Source organism: Merops nubicus, unplaced genomic scaffold, assembly GCF_000691845.1.
Source record: "Merops nubicus isolate BGI_N331 unplaced genomic scaffold, ASM69184v1 scaffold8681, whole genome shotgun sequence".
NCBI lineage: Eukaryota > Metazoa > Chordata > Aves > Coraciiformes > Meropidae > Merops > Merops nubicus.
The window spans coordinates 43,761-64,285 of NW_008587662.1; positions in this window are offsets into that span (position 1 = coordinate 43,761).

Here is a 20,525-nt window from a genome sequence, read left to right on the forward strand (position 1 = left end):
ATCTGGAAGTGATGACTGATGTTTGGAGAAGTTACAAGGCTTTTCCTTTTCCACATGAACTCTCCAACCTGGCATTTCCACAGCAGTGAAATACTTCTGGGGCTGAGATCATCTGATTATTATTTCCTGTGTCATGTGCTGAATTTATTATTTTGTTGAGTATTACAAACGTATTCTTAAGTTGCCTGAGTTTTTGGATTCTTCGGCAAAGTTCACTGGCATGACAAGGATGTTGGACTTGCAAAAATAACTTTTTCTCCTAGGGGATTACTTAGTTGTGATTAGTGAATGGAAGTCCCAAATGAAGGGGGGAAAAAAGAAAGAGGGGGAGGGGGAAATTGAGCAAAAATGCTATTCTGATATTTTGCCAGCTTATTATATAGTAAGCTCAGGAAAAACTGAAATTTGTATTTTTGTACTGAAAACTTTTAAAAGCCAGGAATTTGGACATTTTATTTGCTTCAGTGTCCCAATTTTTTCTCTTCTCTTCTTTGGAAAAAGTGAACACATTTGTGCTAATCTAGGATTATTTCTGGACACAGCAGAATCCCAGTGTTGTTACTGGGAATTGCACAGGCCAATATGGGTTCATTGCCTCAGAACTGTTTTCATGGAGATTTTAAATATTTTTTTTTATGCCTCTAAAAACCAAAACAGAAGAGAGATTAAAATGTAGCATGAGCTCTTCATATGAGCATCTGTGTCCCTGCTGACATTAAAATGTGTGTGCACTCCTTGCAAGACCAGTAAGTATGAAATAAAGATATCAGAAATAGAGAAAGTCTTCTCCTATCTAAATGTCATTGTTTAAAACTGGGTATAATTCACTCCAGAGCTGACTTAAATGCTGTGTAATCTCTTGAACTCTTGAGCTGTCTTCCATGTTGTTCAGGGCTCTTTGTTAGCTTACAAATGAGGGGTGGGAGAAGAAAAAATGTTAGAAAAGAAGGAAAGACTTGGCATCTGGAGTCTTGTGATTTGTCTGTTTGTAACATTGACCATATTTCTTCCTCGGTTGTTTTGGAATATTGCATGGTATGCGGGTCTTCATTAAGGGATATTTTGTCCTTTGGCTTTTTCTGCACATGATTACACAGTAGCCATCCGTTCCCAACATCTGTGTTTATTAAAACCTTTCCAATAAATCTGTGCAGAAAGGAACTGTCCACATTTCCTCAGAGTTCTGCAAAAGATACTGTTTTCCTTTGTGATGAATTGGTTAAAGATTATCCAGCTGAGATCACAGGACCACAGAATGGTAGAGGCTGGAAGGGACCTCTGGAGATCATGTCATCCAACTCCCTGCTCCAGCAGGTCACCCACAGCAGGGTGCCCAGGGTCACATCCAGGTGGGTTTGGGATCTCTCCAGAGCAGGAGACTCCACAGCCTCTCTGGGCAGCTGCTCCAGGCTCGGCCACCCTCACACCAAAGAATTTTCTGCTCCTGTTTAGGTGGAACCTCCTGGGTTCCAGTTGGTGCCCATTGCCCCATGTCCTGTCTCTGGGCACCACTGACCAGAGTCTGGCCCCAGTCTCTTGCACCCCAACCTTTAGCTATTGATGAGCATTGATCAGATCCCCTCTGTCTTCTCCAGCTGCACAGCCCCAGGGCTCTCAGCATTTCCTCAGCACAGAGATGCTCCAGGCCCCTCAGCATCTTTGTAGCGTCCACTGGACCTTGTCCCTTCTCTATCTTGAACCGGGGAGCCCAGAACTGAATCCAGTACTCCAGAAGTGACCTCACTAGGGCAGAGTAGAAGGGCAGGAGAACCTTCCTCAACTGGTTGGCCACGCTCTTCTTAGTGCACTCCAAGGTACCATGTTTCTTTTTAGCTACATTTTCAGCACTACTACTCATTGCCCCAAAAGTTCATTAAAAATGGAGAGTGGTTAGACAGGCAGTGCCTCCAAACCCTTCTAGGACACCAAGTGTACCCTTCTGGCTGAAATCTTGTTAAACAGGGAAGAGTTAATAGAGCCAGCACTTTTGCTTTACACCTTCACTGCTGCCTGGAAGTGGCAAAAGCCAGAGAAGACTGCTCCAGGGCTACTGACCAGGGTCACTTTCCAGTGAGAAGATCTAAGGAACGACTTGGAGGACAAGCTCACTTGCTTTTTGCATCACATCCAGCACCACATGGTGCTTCTGCAACATGGCCTGTGGCACTCCTATTGTAGACTGAATTCTCAGCTTGATAGGTCACACATATCATCAGAACTATATGTCTTCTGTGCAAGACTTGCAGTGGGGGAGGCTGGTGCCCTCCAGAGTTCAGATTTAGGACTTCTCTACTGTTTGACTTTGAATAGCTTCCAGCAACAATGGCAACAGGGCCAGCACTAATTTAGGTTGGGATTGGGACTGTTGAAGACTTGGGGTTTCTGAGGTAGCTTTTCTTTTCTCTCCATGTATGTGCTGAGAGCATCTTGGCCAGATTCAGGGATGTGACTCTCAGTGCTGAGGAACTGGGACTGTTTTTGGAGATGGTAATTACTTGACTTGAAAAGTTGCACAAAGGCTTAGAATCAGGAACTGGGCACCATACAATTAAGCTTAGATGATGTTAGGTCTTAAGTCATGATTCTCTGGGACTGAAAATATTACATCTCCAGTTTTTCCAGCTCATGCTTACCAAGGAAGGGCAGAGACAAAACTTAAACTACACACCTAGACATGTTCATATGTGTTGTCCATACATCCATTGCATGGTATCGTGACAGCCAAGACTCTAGGAAAGCTTCAGTTCAGATGTTCAGAGTGCAGAGGGACTGAGAGGCTCTTCGGTGGAGTCAGTAGAGAATAAGGGAAAGAATAGTCTTGGGGTCAGGGCACTGAGAGATCAAAATTGACTTTCTGATTCTTGGGCAAAGGATTTATTCTCTCTGGCAGTCACTTCCCCATCAATGAAACTGTTGTATTTTGTTTCTAATACCAGGAAGAGGCAGTTTTCATGAAAATAAGGAAATAAATGTCTTGCTCTTCTCCATGATGTGAAAATCGGACTATTGAGGGCAGTATGTCATAATCTTCAAGTTCCTAAAGCTCCTCTTTCCCTGAAATAAGTAGTCCTGAATTGAAAATTTCCTGAGTATTGACAAACAAACATTTTCCTCAGTCGAAGGAAGTCAGTGGAAAACTGACTCAAGCCCTGCTTTGAGGGTTAGGTTAGGGATGACATTATCAACTCTCTTTAAGCTGGGATTTTTAGAACACTGTTTTTCCTTTCTTCTCATCTGTGTTTTACATACAAGTCCTGGTATTTTGGTTTAGCCCACAAACAACATGAAGCTGCTTTGAATGGCTTCATTTTTCCTGCCTACTGCAAACCAGCCTTCTCCCCAGCATCAATTACCCTGAAGGGAACTGCGTATGTAAAACCACACCAAAAAGTTTGCAGCCCATATAGATGTTTGCATTCCTTATAAAAGACTGTGTCCTTCTGTGTGTGTTGTCTTTGGGTCACCTTGTTTTTCACAGTCCTAGATGACTAAGTTGGGGCAGAGGTACTGTCCATCAGACCATGTTCTTCCTTACGGTGGCCACTCTGGCAAACAGCAGGAAATTCAGTGGTTGCTAGTGAGGAGCAAAGAGCTGTCTAGGGCTTGTGCAGAGCTTCTCAGTGTTATTTGTGCCATGGAAATCCAATCCAGAACTGAGGTTAGGACAAACTATGTGCATGCAATGACCAGTGTGCTAATGCTTGGCTCCTAAGAAGAAAGTTTGTCCAAGAACAGACTGTTTAGAGTGATAAAAGTATTTGTCTGACACATGTGGGCAGATTTAGCTGGGATAGCTGATGGGGACACTTATCTTCTGTCCCAATAGCAGGGGCTGCCATGGAAGTCACTCCTTAATTGCTCCAGTTTACATTCCAACATTTTCACCTGAACTGCCACTGATTTCAGTCTGTTAGTACACAAGGCTGTAAGTTGGGCTGGGTACAACCCCCCAGGTGTCTCTGCCAGTGGCTGTAGCAGAGCTTGATCTACCTCAGGTGATGAGATCTGCAACAATGAGTTCACACTTCACAGGACAAGCTTTCCCATGCTTGCCAAAGCTCCCTCTGAAAGAAGCAACCACTACAGTGTGGCTGCACAAACACTTGGTGTTTGGATCTCTCCAAGGCACCCATCCCGTAATGTCAATTTTTATTTCTTATTCTTTGTTTCTTACTAAGCTGCTGGCTGCAGGAAGCAGGGAAAATATAGTCAGGAAATTCAGTCTACACATGATGTTTGCATTCTCGCCCCCAAAGCATTTGCTACTGGGAGTCACTGGAGACAGGATGCTGTTCTATATGGACTTCTGATCTGATGCAGGTTGACTCTTTTCCTGGTTTTAAATACTGTAATACTGGATTTTGGCCAGATCTCCTAGGGCCTATATGAAGATAACAAATCGAAATGTCTTCCCCAAGGAGCAAACAATTTAAGCATAAGACAAGAAAGACACAGGAACAGAGACAGTCTGGGGAGTATTAAGAACAAGTTTAAAATTTCCAGCTATTAATGAGAGAAGATCTTTCATTTTTCATCCAGCTCTGGGGAGGACATCTGAAGAGTTTGGATTTCAGTTTCACGGTCTGGGAAGCCATGCTGGCAGGGCTGTTGTTTATCTCTCCTGAGAAACAGCATGTTTCAAGTTGATTCTCTGTCGAATAAAGGTTTTAAAAAAATATTTTGTTTGCTGCTTTCTCAGCTGTGCACAGCATTTGTCTTCATCTTTTGCTGGTATAATATTATAATAGTTTCTTGTAAGTGCTGAGCCTTTACCGCTGACAGCTGCTGAGAAATGATGCTGTCATGAATCATGCTTGCAAACACAGTTCTGTGATGTGACCAGTTCTCAGCTTCCATAATTAACAGCCAATTACTTCCTCTCGGAGAAGCCAAAACTCAAACAGATGAAAGAAATAGTGTTGTGGAAGCAGTGGGAGCAGCTGTGTTGTCTCAGTTCCTGTGTTCTTTACACACGCAGGCAGTGCTGCGGCCCAGAGCGAGCCCTCGTCCACAGAGGGGATGTTCCAAATACCCAGCCTGGCTTGGGCCAGCTGTGCTCAGGAGGAAAGTGAAAGGGAGGAGAGGTTCCTTATGACTTCAAGACAATATGGTTGCAATAATAATAGGTCACCACTTCGGAGTTTTTTGGCTATTCCCTCAAGGTAACAGTCTGTATTTATTAATGGGCGTGTGTGCACAAGCGTAAGCACATGGAGCAGAGAGCTGCAGACAGATGCCGAAAGCCCAGGCCAGGGTGTTTACAGTCCCCAGGCTGCAGCCCTGCCTGCTCTTTTGTTTAACCAGCAGCCCCAGAGCTGAGCCTTTTCCATCTGGAGTTGGTGTGGCAGAAGCCAGTGTGGTTTAGAAGACAGGGCTGGGGAATGAGAGCCAGGAACTCCTGACCAGAGCCGGCAGTCAGTAATTTACTGAATTTTTCTCCTCTTTATAGATTATTTTTTTAAACAGAATTTCATTTTTGTTGGTTCAGTCATATATACCATGCAGGAATCACTTCCTGGGGACAGATTAGGGCCCGTAAGATGTTCTTAAACTTTTTGCTTCCTATTTCTTTCATCATTTGGTATGTGCAGTACTTGATGGGGCAACTGAACTGCACGATGATGATCCTGTTTCTTGAATGGCTGACTGGCAATTTGTAAGTAGGAAGAGTTAAATCAGGATTTCAAGAGGAGTCTTTGCTTTGGATACTTCATTATCAATCCTTCACGTAGTCCCAGGGTTTGTCAATACAACATTCATTGTCAATATTCATTAATGCTCTGAGATGTACACAGAAATAATGAGTATCTGAAAATAACTAAAGGTTTCTCTTTGCTTTATCATAGCTGGTTTAAAGGTGGTAATGGTGCCAATCTCTGTTCCACAAATGTGTGATAGAATTTTAAATAAATAAAAAAACCCCTCTCCTCAGACCATAATAATAAAAGTGGAGGTTTGATTCACAAGCTGAGGTTTTAAAATCGTGCACCTTTTGTGAAATATGCATTCCATGGTAAAAGTTGTCAGCAGAGATGCAAAAAAGAGTATGTGAGACTTCTGCTTCTCTCTGACCAAAATAATGACTTGAATGGAAACTTATTGACCTGACTCAAAAAGCATGGTGAATGTTGTTGAGGTAAATCTGCATGTGCCCTGAAATGAGCATTCTTAATCTTCTGCAATATTTTTTAGCTCTGGATCTCTTCAAAAGTGCTACTGACCGTCTGGCTGTGGAGCAAGCTACTTTTCTGCCTCTGTTTCTTCTATAAAACGTGTTCAGAACATTTACAGGGAAGCTGTAGTTGTTAGTATTTCTATAATACTCTAAACATTTGGAAATGTAAAATATTTGCAGATGTAGTGCCATATGTAACTACACAGCAAATTTTTTTCCCTTGTATACTTGATTTCTGAATAAGAGCCTCTTGGCTGCCTGCTTCTCAGCTGTGAGACTTTTAGAGATCTCTTTCTCGGGAATGAGTCATACAGACTGTGCTCCCAAGCCGCAGCTTTACCATCATCTCCCACCCTGTTCTGTTGCTGCTTTCAGATCAATAGCAGAGCAAAGGGAGAGTCTGGTCCTGTCTGTATAGGAGCGAGCATCCTGTGTTCAGCTGGGTCTGTGATTCATGCTCTGGGATCAACAGCACTTCAAACGGATCAAGGAACAGGCTCTCTTGCCTTTTAAGCTTTTGTAGTTTTCTACCAATGCTTTCCTAAGCAGTTTCAAAATATCTGTGTGCATCTGAAAGGGGTGTGAAAGCATTGCCCACCTGCTAGCTCTGTCAGCCCCTCCAAAACCCCATTTCATAACGTGTCATTTGTGCTATTTTCCCCAGTTTTTTCCTGAGGCGGATGTTTTCCCTCCTCCTCCCCCCACCACCCTTCCTCCACAGGATTGGAAAAGTTTTATAGAGTTTAGCATGGCCTCTCAGCCTTTGTAGTTGCATAGTGCTAATGAAATAACTAACAGATCGTCAAAGTTATCAGAGGGGATTTATGGAGCATATGGCATTCAAATCCAGTCTTTCTGGTCAGCAGAAATCCCCCATGTCTGATGCAAAAACAGAGAATGCTTTGCAAAGACAGGAATGCTGTGAATGAATGTGAGAGCTCGAGGAAAAACCCAAAAATTCACTTCTCCAGTTCATGTGCCTGTAAGGAGCATAATTGCCTTAACTTCCTATCTCAGTGGGGCTCTGGAGGAACCCGCCGGCAGGCGTCTGCTCCTGGGACTCTTCCAAGTGCCATCCCAAACCACTTCCTTTCCGGTTAGTATTTCACTAGTGTGCTTCCTCCCCATTTATCTTCATCTGCTCTGCCACTGGCAGCCTGGGGGAGAAAATCGTTTATACTGCTAACAGGGAGCGGGAGGTGACGTTGGGTGGCAGAGCTGTACCCCTGGTCCATCTCAGTCTCTCTCTGACCTGGGGACGTGGTCAAAACTGGTTGTTTCTCCCCATCCCCAGCATGCCTGTTCCAGCATCATAGCAGTTCATAGCAGTCTCCCACCCTGCAAGGCTGCCTAGAGATCTCACAATCTCATAGGAGCTCGAACCTGGAAGTGCATTTTGGATTTTGGAATCGGCTTTGGTTCTGTGTTTCTGCCAGTTGTTGGTTTACACCAGCATCTTTCTCAATCTTTGGCTAGAACTGGCTCTTTAAAGCCCATTTCTTAGAGTCTTATGCCTGCAAAATTCCCAGCAATTGCCCTGGGGTCTCTCACAGCACTGCTGGCAGAAGGGGCTCATAAAGCAGAATTGCTGCTTTAAACCTTCTACGTCCTTGGTCTTCTAAAAATTATTGTAATCAGGCTATTTTAGGACAAGCTGTCCAGTGACATCCTGGTCATTTAAAAAAAAAAAAAATTCAACAGGAAATTCTGAATGTGAGTCATGCCTTTGTCTTTGTGTTTTTCAAGGATTTTTGGAATTTATTAAAAAATAAAAAAGTAGAAATCCTTGACAATGACAGAAACAGCCACAAAAAGTCCATATATTGAGGAGTCGCTCAAGAAAGAACATCTGCAAGCTCCAAATATTTAGCTGATATAAAGTCTGCCTAATTAACAAAACCCCACAACTCCCCAAGCCCCAAGAATAAGACTGAGAGACCTGTTTTTTTTCTTCTACCTGAGCAAGCTGGGTTTTATCGTTTGGTGGCAGAGGAGCTCTGCACTGTGGGACACTGCAAAAACCCCAGATGTTTGTGAGTATCAGATGCTCCAAGGACCACATGCACAGATTAATCCTGTGCTCCCATCTGGAGTTTACAGACTCCTGACAAATGCATTAACAGTAGCTGCCAGCTCGCTGCGTTCCAAGGGCAGAAGTAAACTGCTGTAAAGCAGTTGAGAAATATAACAGAAAAAAGGAAATATAGAAATATAGAAAATGGAAGCTTGACAAAAAAAGCCCATGGCCTTTAACAAGAAAACTTGTATCAAAATAGTATTTAAAATTGAGGATTGTAAACGTCATCCTTTTCCTTGTCTTCTTCATGCCTTTGGTCGAGGACCAACAGCAGTTATACCCTGGAATGGAGATGAACTCATACAAGCTTCTAAGCAGCACCAGGGGAGGTTTAGGTTGGGTGTTAGGAAAAATGTCTTCCCCAAAAGGTTTGTCTAGGCAGGTTGCCCAGAGAGGCTGTGGAGTCTCCTTCTCTGGGGAGATTCCAAACCCACCTGGATGTGATCCTGGGCACCCTGCTGTGGGTGACCTGCTGGAGCAGGGGCGTTGGACAAGATGATCACGAGAGGTCTGCTCCAGCCCCTGCCATTCTGGGATTCAGTGTGATTGGAGAGGCAAAACTGTGCAGGGTTATTGGGCTGATCTGGGGCCACGAAGTTGAGTACAAACCACAACGGCCACGCTTGTGCTGTTTGGGAAGGGTTATGTTGGTGGACCAGTGGTGCTCTGCCTCTTCCTCCTGCTCTTCTGGCAGAGTTGGAGAGCAGGTCAGAGATACAACTGCAGTTACCTGATTATGGTGCCCCTGAGGAGAAGGTCTAGCTTCCTCAGTTTGCTGTTTTCCGTGATAAAATGTTGATGGCTGTCAGGAGCTACGTGAGTTGGCACTTCAGTGGTTGTTGGTGAGAAGGCAGCCCTTGTCCTCTCTGCTACAGGAGCCTCAGGTGTGGGCTCTGAAGCGCAGGTGGAGGTGGCCGTACGTGTGTCAGTGGCCAAGGCACCAGCAGATGGTGCTCAAGAACATGAAATGTTCTCCCAGGGGTTTGAGGGCTGTCGAGCTTCTCAGGTTTTGCACTCCAAATGGCTGCTCGCTGCAGCAGCTGGGCCATCCTCCCCTCCAGAGGAGTGCAGAGGCACACTTGGCCATTCTGGAGTTCTGCGTTAGTTTGCATCGAGGATTTACGGAAAAAAAAACCCCTTGGTTTGGGCAAAGGTCCAAGTCAGAGTGCTGAGACAGGACAGCAGTGCCCAGCCAGAGCTTAGACAGAGTATGAGAAACGAGCTGTGCAGGGATCACTCTTCTGGTTGCCACCGTACGTGGCCACGCACATGCTGAGCGGTGGGGAACGCAGCAGAGCCTCTGCCTTCTGCTGTTGGCACATTTCTTCCAAACCAAGCAGATCTCGTTTGCTTTTGTATCGTTCCTGCCACTTCATTTACAGTACAGATCGCTCTGATGTGGGCTGAGGGAATTTGCTTCAAGTAATAGTGGGAAAATATGTTTGATCAGGTCTTGTTGCAGTTGCTTTGCAAAGGGGCGTGTTTCTTCTTTAAACCTCTACTGTGTACTTGAAAAAGGAATCCTATGCCCCAAGTCAAGTGAATTAATGTTTTGTAAAGGCAGGGTGTAATCATTTATTAGCATTGTGCTGGACAAAGTTCTTTGTCTTTGGAGATTTGGCCAAGTGCCCAGATTCAAGCAGCCTCTGACTTTTGCTTCAGTCTCCGAGATAAACTCTGAATGAAACAACACTGGAGTTGGCCCAGCTGACATGGATCCAGGGAGCAAACCCTGTCAGGAGGAACAGTTGGGAGCAATGCCAAAGCCTGGCAGAGGTGGCAGAACTTTTTCTAGATGTTTGGGGTATTTGTGGGATGAGGGGAAGAAGGGATCTGGTTGCGACATGAGTCCAGGTTCTGGTCAGGTTTTACTTAATTGAAGCTGATTTGTTCATGCCTATGACCAGATCTTATTAGAAGAAGGGTCACTTTCTCTCATCTGTCTTTTTTTTTTTCCTTTTTTCCTATGGAGTACTGAATTTACTGCTGTCTAAATATCAAAACACTCCTGGCTTGTTTTCAGCATTTAGTTGCATGTTCTGTTTCCTATGGACACGTACTCCGCGCCCAACTTGGGCTTTGTTTGAAACACACCAACTCCAAGGGTAAACCCTTCCCGTGCAAATGCAGTTAATTTAGTATGAATGTCACTTGGAGCTTTTTCCCAATGTAATCTCTGTAAAGGTTAATCATAAAGTGAAAGAATGTGCTCTGGATTCTGACACAATGCTTGACAAATATTTTCAGCAGGCCACCGCTACAGAAGCGCAGGTGTGGTCTCGCTCTTAATGTCTCTGAAATAGTGTCGTGTCTTTGGAGAAACAAAGATAAATTGAGAGCTTAACCCATTGGCTTCTTGGCATTTAAAAAAAAATTATTTAACTTCCACTTGTTCTGTTTTTGCTCATCCATAATTCCCTGGGGGAGATCGTGTTACAGAGAGATGAAATACTCTTGATGTCTTTATGAAAAATGCAAACAATGTGTTATTTTTAATGATGCCTTAGACTTTCTGTTCTGTTGAAAAAAAAGAAGCCCAGTATTTACATAGTAAAGTTTAAACTGTTTTGGACTTGAAAACAAACAGTTTAAGGAGATTAAATAATCTTATTGAAATATGTTAATAATTTCTGGGATTAATCCTGCTTTTTTTTTTTTTTTTCAGGCAAACCTATCATTCAGTACTCTTGGTTAAGCTAAAGAAAAAGGAAAAGTTCTAGTGTTGTTTCAATTTTGCTTCAGTACAGCCAAGACAGATGTATCTGCTTCTAGTAATTGGGGACATCTTGGTGTTTTTTTTTTTTTATTTTATTTTATTTTTTTTAAATGCCACACTGTTTTTCTTAATATAATTTGTCATTTCCTTCTTTAGTCTTAAAAGCCAGAATTAATAGATTTTGTTTTGGTTTGTTTGTTTGTTTCCTGAGATAGGATTGTATAGAGGGAAATGAGATGTTTTATGGAAACATAGGAAACCTTTCCAGCTCCTGTCCTGGTCATGAACACAGCTTCTACTAAATTATGTAATGTTACTCTCTGCTTTAGTAGTCTCTCTTGTATTTGCACAATAATTGCATTTCAGGAGGTGATATTCTAGCGTGGCAAAGCTGCCAGGGAAAGAAGTCTGCCTGGCTCTGATAATACTTCTTGCATGAGTCATTAGAGAGATGAAAGAAAGTTCAGTGCAAGGTGTAAATAGATCTCTTACAGAGCAGATGGTTTGCTTGTGCAAACAATTTTTCATTTAGCCTTTTAATTATCACTTTAGGATGTTCTCAACCCAAGCATGTTCCTACCTTTTCCCTGAAACCTCAGTCAGGAGAGGGAAGGAGGGACAGAAGGCAGCAAGAAGGGCTCCCTCCTTCCTCTCCCCTGAGTCTGCTCCCTCTGATGAGCCCCATGCTGAAAGGACTCCATGTGAGGCTTTGAGGGAGGAGCCTTGATGGGGGAATTGATAAACCTTTTTTTTTTCTCCTCCAAGGAAATTACTGTTTGCATTTATGAAGCAAAATGCTGGTTAAAAGCACTCAGTATTTTGAAGTTTGGTCCCTCCACTGCATTTCTGAAAGCCAGCATGTCAGACAATACTGTCTGCAGAAGGTTACGGTCTTCTAACCCTTTGGTCAATCACTCTTCTATTAGAGGCCTAATTTTCCTAAGCTCTTACCCTTTCCATGTCTCTGTGAGGTGATCCTGTTGCCCCCATTTCACAGGTATGAAAGCAAGCCACAAAAAGATGGAGAGTTGCCCCATGTTTCACACAAAGTCTGTGGCAGGGCAAGAAATGAAATTCAGCTTGCTAAAATCCCAGGTTACAGCCCTGACCTCTGGCCCTCCTGCCCCTAATTGCGTTGGGAGGTCTCTGGCTAAGGGAACAGGCCCACAAACCCCCCAGAGGAATGCAGGGTTTAATGCCATCCTTTAGTCCCTTCCCTTTCACCGAGGAATTCCTTCACTCAGACACGCAGTCTGGGCTTGACATGAAAAACTGATTAAAGTACTTGAAAAAAATAGAACAGTGCTTTCCAGTTTCCTCAAATATAGTTTCCATCTTCCAGTGTTTGAAATCTCGTCAAATTCAAATTTAGCCTTTTGGAAGTCTGAAGGGGGAAAAAACCCTCCTACTGATAGGTATTCATTCAAGTCGTGCTGTAAACTGGCCATTATGATATTTCATTTGTCAGCATGTACTGCAATCACTTGTTCTGGATCCCTTGGGCAGACTGCCTTTCAAATCAATATTAATTATGTACCACTAGACAGTAGCTAATCTGAAAGAAAGAACAGGTTTCATTTAACAGATGACTGATGGTTGCTCGCTTTCCCATGAGTGTGGATTTTGGGTTTTGTTCTGTTGTGTGGTTTTGTTTTTTTTCTTTTTTTGTCCTTTTGAGAAATCTTCAATCACAGTTTTGGAGCTCTGATTTGTGTTTTGCTTTATGAAATAAAAAAAACCCAAACAAACAAAAAAACAAACACAACAAAACCACGTATTGCCTTGTTTTCCATAAATCTAACATCAGATCCAGAATTACTGGCATCCTCATAACTGAGGTTCTGTGAGATCCATCAGCATGGAAGTTCAGCTCCAGCACCTAATGCCTTCAGAGAGCTCACCCCTGGGTAACATTTTTATTCTTTCTGGCAACTGTCCAGTGAACAACAGAGGAACCTGACAAAAGTGGCTTTGAAATGTGTGTTTATTGCATTGTCATCATGCCAGAACTAGCCATTCATCTGAAATTGGTAAAAACTGCTCCTCGTAATCCTCTGAGTTTCTGGAGAGTGATCTGTAACAACCATGAGCTAGATGCTCTGCTGGGATGCCTGAGGCTGACAGGTCATTTCTGTTGGGGTTAGATGTGTCTGCTTTCTTCCCTCATGGGGAGCGTAGACTGAAAGATGTTTCTTTTATGGATGATGTAGTAGCAAGACTGTCAGTAACTGGTGAAATTGAGGATGTTGGATATATGTATGTTAGTGTAAGATGAGTTAGGTAGGAGTAAGAATCAAACTAATATAGCTGTTAATGTGAAAAAACTCACTGACTTGGAAGAGAGGGTTGGGAAGTTTCTCTGAAGATCTCCTGGTCCCTTCCTTTGATCACCTACATCCCTCTTGATAGTTGCTTGTCTGACCCATTCTCAAACCTGCTGTAATGGCAGCTCACAGCCCCCCACCTGAGCCACCCAAGGAAGCAAAATGTGCTGGATGGGCTTGCAGTGTGCCACAACAATAACAGGCAGATTTAATTTTTATATAGTTTAGCTCTGAAACTGTAGAACCAACAAAAAATGAGAAGAAAGGAAAAAATACAGAGCCACAAGGTATTTCCATCTCTGCCTTTGGTCAGTACCTCAGGTCCAGCATGTGCCCTGCAGTGGATGCAGTGCCCTCACAGCCTTGCCTCTGTGCAGCTGGAAGGGCTGATATGTAGAATTTTTCCAACATGAGTTGTTCCTGGGTTTGCAGAGAACAAAGCATTACTTGGTCTGGGCAGTGACACCGACAGCTCACGTTGCTGCACCTCTGGTTGCTGCTTTAGCCCTGCTGCCTGGCTTCCCCCTGGAATGGCTGGGACTCTGCTCCTCCTCCCTGTAGATTACAATATCTATTAATCAACATTCTTGGGTCTTCCTTCATCGCCGTAACTCACTTGAGCCCCTTAGCTAGAAGAAAACTCTGTCAGCTCTCCATGTAAACTGAGACATGGCTGCTGTGAATAGTGCTGGAATTTTATTTATTAAGTAAAGACTCTTGGCTTTCTAGCTTTTGCTGTGGAATGGCAGCCGTGAAACACGACCCTGCCCTGCCTGTCCCTGGGGAAGGGACGCCTGCAGCAGAGCAGGCAGTGCAGGGCCAGGGGTCAACCTCATGATATAGGTGGCCTGACCACAGCTGCATGTTGGAGGCACGCTCTTGAAAGGAAGGAATATCTTCATGGGGCTTAGCACAAGCTCCTCCATGCCAGGGAAGAAACATCTGCTGAAGGAATCATAAAGGAGAGACAATCCCTGTTACTCTCCTCCTGTTGTCACCATGCCATGGACCTTTCTCCTTATTCCGTAGTTGCAGCTTTGCATCTCTTACGTTAGAATCCCAAAGAAAAACATTTTAAAAATCGTTTCAGTATGAGGTGAAGATATGGCAGAAATTCACTTAAATTTTGGGGGGTTCTGCTTTGGGTAGCAAACTGTAAATACTTTGAAAATCGTAATACTTAGGACTGTGATGTGAACAAAGTTTTAGAGCACTGTGGTTAGTGGGCTTTTTTCCTTTGCTTATTTTGCTGTCTGTGTTGGTGGGAACAAGTGTTCTCACTGAGAAAATAGCATTTTCATTAGTGTATATATTTCTTTGAAAATTGGGGGAAAACAAAACCATGCAGCAACCAGTGTGAGCACCGTCAAGGAATGCTTATCTTTTAATGCTCAGTGCGTTAGGAAATATCCCAGGGAAGCTGTGGGAGGGAGACTTTAAGGTCTCCAGACATTTGGATTAGGGAACTTAAGAATTTAGGGAAGTCTGAAATGAAGGGGAAAAAAATTGGAATGGGCATCGTGTGCTTCTCATAAGTAGGCATATCTAAACGCGGTTCAAGTTACTCATTTATGTATATAAAAACTGCTTTTAAATGATTTTTTTTTATCATTTTGTGGTCCACTTTCTCAGCTCTTATGGTCCTCAGTTGAAAAGCGTACACAACTAGGAACACAATTGACTTCCTTTTTTGAAAGGGCTGTAGTAAAAATAAAAGTTATGTGCTTCCACTTGTACAAGCACAGAAATAAGTACAATTGAAACATAAAAGCAATAAACAAACATTCACAGTTTCGGCTTCTAATTTTTTGTTGTTGTTGTTAAAAAAAGGCTTAAAACAAACTAGGCAACACTGCAGGAAATGTTTCTTAATGTTTTAAATCTATTGTTTTAAATTTAGGTGATCCTTCACTTTATTAAGGGGGTGGGAGGAATGAGAAACATTGTTGTAGGTTACCTGTTTATAAACTCTGCCTACTCTTATTCCAGAAATAACCAAACGGCACAATTCACATAAGCACTATCAGAAAACAATCATCTAAATCAAAGCTTAAAGCTCAAATCCTTGTTTACCATTTTAGCTTCACCTCATTTACTGTGTTTCTATTCAGATAAAGATTTAAATAAGATACAAAAAAGAAATTGTTGTAGGGCGGATGTGAACCGAGATGCAAAGACCTTTTCCAGTGGAATACTCCGTGTCCCGGTTCTGACCTTTGCTTGTGCAGAAGACTGCCTGGATTTGCAGGCACAGCCACTTAGAACATCCTCGTTGTGGTGTGCACAGCTTGGGCTTGGCTCTTCACGGTGGTTGAGTATCTCCACAGCGTCTGAAGGTGAGCCACCTACAGAATGGATGGTTGCTGGAGGGTAATCTTAGAACCCAGTGGCTTCGAGGTACCTGGCTCAGCCTTCTGCTGAGTTGTGGATTTGGTTGGCTTGGGCTAATAAGGTTGGGTTGCCAATATGGCCTGTCCTCCTGAGTTGGAAATGTTTCCTTGTGTTCTCTTGCCTGTTTATATCCATTTCTTTCCCTGTTCCAAACGCCAGCTCTGTAGCCAGAACTGTCATTCTGTAAAGCGCATTTTCAATGCCTGCTTTATGACCAGAGGTATATGTATCATATTAATGAGTCCCAAGCCTCACAGATTTGAATGTGTTTGAGGATCTGGGTTTCTGAGAACCCAAATAGCGAGACATTATAGTCATTGAGGGTGTCAGTAACATGAAAGCACAAATGGCCATTGGGTTTCTTCTGCACACCCAATCATTTGCTTCATGCACTTACTCACAGGCCATGCATCTGCAGACTTTGCAGGATATTTGCATTCTTCACATGTTAAAGCTCTGGCTTTTGCCTCGAATTCTTCCATTAGTAAAGCATTTTACATTCCTCTGACATCTGCAGTCTAATACATAGTATATATAAATCTGGATTTATTGGAAATGTCTTTACTTATTTTTCAACTTCATTCAGAACATTCATTGGAGAAGATACATTTGGCGTGGCGGGCTGTGATGCAGTACAACTGTGGTTTATCTAGCACTGTTTTCAGAGAGTGGATTTCTCTGGAGAGGCACGATTGTCTCCAGGAAAGATTTACTGTCTGGCACAGCCCAGTACAAGCCTGCAAACCCTCCGAGATGGAGGCGCTGGGAGACCATAATACACGAGGCCACAATTTTCTCCCGCTCTGGGAGAAGTTTTAATCTGCACCAGGACCTCATTTTTGGGGTTTGGCTCAGTGGTGGAAGTGGAGCTGCTCTCTAATTTCTGAATGTTAGATGGTGACCCGGTTGTTGGGTGTTTACTGTGTAGACATGTTGCTTTAGTTTAACAGGAGGCTGTCAGTGAAAACAGGCAGCAAGGAAACAACGTCTCGGGGTGAACCACCCAAATGCCTGGTGCTGTTATGGTCCAATGGTAGCACTGGTGGCTTGGAGGAGTCTGGCTCAACCTCAGCCTGCATCTGTGGTGTGGGTGAGCAGGAATTCAAAGAACAAAGGAGTTCTGGATGGATTATAAGGGACTCCCTTTCTGCAGAAATTTGGAGCTGTTTCAGAGAGAGCTGAGTTAACTTTGGTGTCAGTTTGGATGTTTTGAAGAAACCAGTGCTGCCTAATCTACCCTAAAGGTGTGGTAGGACACACAAGTTAAATAAACTGCTGTTTAGTTTGGTTTTCTTTTCCTCTTTAAGGAAAGCCTTTCTCATAACCTTGCTTTGACTGATTGAAACCCAAAGGTTGTGTCTTGGAGTGAAGGATTGCTCTTGTCACTCTGTGAAAGTGGGAAGAACTGTAGGTATTAAATTCTAGTGTACCTCTGGGGGAAACGGGGTTTACATGCAGAGCACTCACTTCAGAAGAGGCTCTGATACTAGGAAAATCACCTAATTCCCAAGGAACACATTCCAGGAGAGACTTCTAAGTGGGAATATGAATGGAATAATTATGTAGTGAGTACAAAAGTGAACGGAAATCAACCAAGCAGACTGAGGCCTGGTAGAAAAAGGAATGATTTTTCCCTAAACTCACACTTTACACTGTTACAGGCAACTTCCTGGCTCTTCTAATATGGACTCAGTACTTTGGATCTACTTTTACACATTTTGGAAGTCCAGATGACTTCAGTGGAATTTCTTTGGGTTTTTCTTAACATGGGCTTAAATTTTCAGGCTGTGGTCCGTGGTGCTCAGACTTTGATTGTTCACTCTTGTTCACTAGTTTAAGTTATTACCCTGAAATTAATTTTCTTTTGGCTGTGTCAAGGCTGTGTTGAAGCAAAGGACTGCAACAGAATGGGACAAATTCGGTGCTGTCTCTGTAGTCTCTTGAGACAGGCTTGTGCTTCATCCTACAGCTTTATTACCTTGTTTTGGCATGGTGTGTTGCCCATGTGACATATCTTAATTGTAAGGCCTTTGTTGTACAAACCAAGATCTTACCAATAAGTCTTGTGTACAAGTTTCTTAATGCCTTAGCTTAACATAGCAAAGAACCCAAGCTCTGAAAGAAGCATGCAGATGAGGTGTCTAAAACCTAATGAGATCTTACTGAAGTAGCCCTTCCCAGACATTATGAGCTGTGGTTTTCTTCATAGGCACGTGCTGCTGGAACCCCTCAACTTGTTCCAGAGAACGCAAATTAAATGAAATTCTTTATAGGCCACTGAATGCTGCTGAATTTTTTGTTTTACAAATTAATTCCTAACAGTTCCAAACTGCCTCCTCATACTGAGAGAGTTGATGTGACTTGCTGTGAGAGAAGAATCACCCTGTTCATGTCCAGTCTGCCTCTTAAAGGTACTTTTGCCTTTGTGGGTCACTACCATCGAAGTGTGTGAGTTAAAAATAGGTGTTGCAGAGCTGGTTCCAGCCAAAGGAGCCTTCTGCTATGAGTGTACAGTATCTGAGTGGCATGGGAACCCCAAGGACATTGATGTATGGCTTTCCTAAAAGGTGCCCAGTAGAGCTGAAAAGCTTGGTACAGAGCCCTTTGGCAACTCTTTAGGTGGGAGCATGATTTACCCCCTTGCAGTGATACTAAAGCTGTAACCTATATCTACAAATTAAAGTCAAGGATTTATGAACCTTGGAATATTTTACCCATGCCTCTGAACTGCCAAGTGTAACTATTCTGGGCTGTAACCCAAAACATAGTTTACTGAAATTCCACTGCTTTAATGATGACTTTTTTTTTCCTATAGAAAACAATATGAAACATTCTGCCATCCAAACATAATTACATTTCTGCATCTGGAATTTGTTGATGTTTCCTTTTGGTGCTCATGTACATTGAATTCAATGAAACGGTTTGTGAATGCCATTGTGTCCTCAGTCATGGTTACTGTCAGTTGTTAGAGCTCTTGCTTTACACCAGAGAACCTTGGCTGGTGAATTCCAGCAGTCACTGTGTGGGACACTGTCCTGTCCTTTCTTTCAAGAAGATTTGAAGAAGTAGGTCACTCAGGCTGAAATATGTTCTGGGACTGAAGATGAAACCATTTTGGGTGTACAGGATAGACCACATCCTGTGTGTGGAGGCCACGAGCTTCCTGTGGCTCCCAGGCAACGGGGATGCTGGAATCAGAATGGGAAAGGCACTTAGATCTGTAGAGGTAGGAGCGTGCATCTCTTACAAAATGTTTGGTGGTTCTCTGGATGCTGAAACAGCAGGAAGATGCTACAGCCTCTTGCTTGCCAGGGCCTTTAGGAGAACGCAAGGCCTTCCCTGCTCCCCTTTCTTCCTGGGGTGTAAATGGGCTTTGACCCAGGGCTAAGAAAAGAGCTTGTTCTCCAGGAGAATTAGTGTTCAGTCTTCAGAGGTGAGCTGCTGCTTGTTCTTTGTTTCCAGATTTAAACATATGGTAGTGTGTATCTTGAGTTCTTTCATCCCAGGATGATCTATGGCAACTGGGGAGGGTTAAAAGGAGGCATGGCTGTCAGGGACAGAGGCACCAAAGCCTTCAACACATCAAGAGCTGTGTTGTGAAAAGCTCTCTCGAGGCGATGGCAGGCTTTCAGGTAACCACAAACAAGCTCTGAGGCCAGCCTTCAGATGAGGGCAGAGGTAATCCACAAACGTGGCCCTGGTGAAGTACACAGACAATCTAATTTTCTCTGGTTCCTGCTATGGTGGGCAGAGCAAGTGGATGTTTTCCAGATGCTTGGAGAGATGTATTTCTGAAATCATTTTGTAGGAAAACAAGCTACCACATGAAAGGACAGCAGTGCCAGGAAAGTGAAGGAGAATGACATGCATTAATAGTGCTTAATCCTTCCCTTTTCCTGCTTTTGTGTTCTGAGAAGCAAACACTTGTGCTGATCTAAAAGCTCCTCTGTACTAAACCTGTAGCTTTACATGGCATCTTCTGGTGAATTTTCATCAGATGGATTTAAGTCTGTCATGCACAATGAGTCCTAGTACAGCCTCTAGGCATCTCCACTGTTGGGGATGCCACAGAAATAGCTGAATTTGGAATATGTATGTGGTTTCTTTCTTTTTTCATTAGCTTCATCCCCAGAGCATCTCCAGCAGAAGTCTCCCAAGATGAGGATGGTACTGTAGGAAGTGGGAGATCATTAGACAGCCACAGTTACAAGTCCGACAACTGAATCTTTGAGCAGCAGCTGTGTTTAAACAGGAGAGAAAACAAGAGAGGAAAAGTGATCTGATGCAATTCCATGGAAAGAGACATTTCTACTGCTTGCATAGATTTCAGCAGAACTAAGCTCTAAAGGACTGTACAGCCCATCTAGCTACAGAGGAAATTAGGCTGGCCTTTGGGTCAGACTGTGTGTGGATCCTATGTGAAGGGCGTTTGCTCTGGAACACATTAAACCAACGTGGTCATCAGCTGAAAATGAGCATTTCCCTGAGAGTCAGAAAGCCCAGGCTGTTTCCTGCCTTTTGCCTGTGCAATTCAGTGGTTTTTGGGGTTTCCGTGTGTGTGTGTGTCTTTCAGCATTTTACAATGAAGATCCTTTTCAATCAGGGCTTTTCTGAAAGTAATTTGGCAAAGTTTAGCTACGTGCCTCTTGCCTGAGAGCTCAGGTTCTGAGCGCGTGCTTAGCTCTGTCTGTCAGCAGCAACCACTTTAACCTGAGGTGAGGATACAGGCTCTGAAATCCCCCCCAGGCTCTGTTTGTTAAAGCAAGATGGTGAAAGGTGAGAGAGGCAGATTACAACACGTGGAATGAAACCCAAGGGAGTAAGTGCACCTTCAGCTTCTAC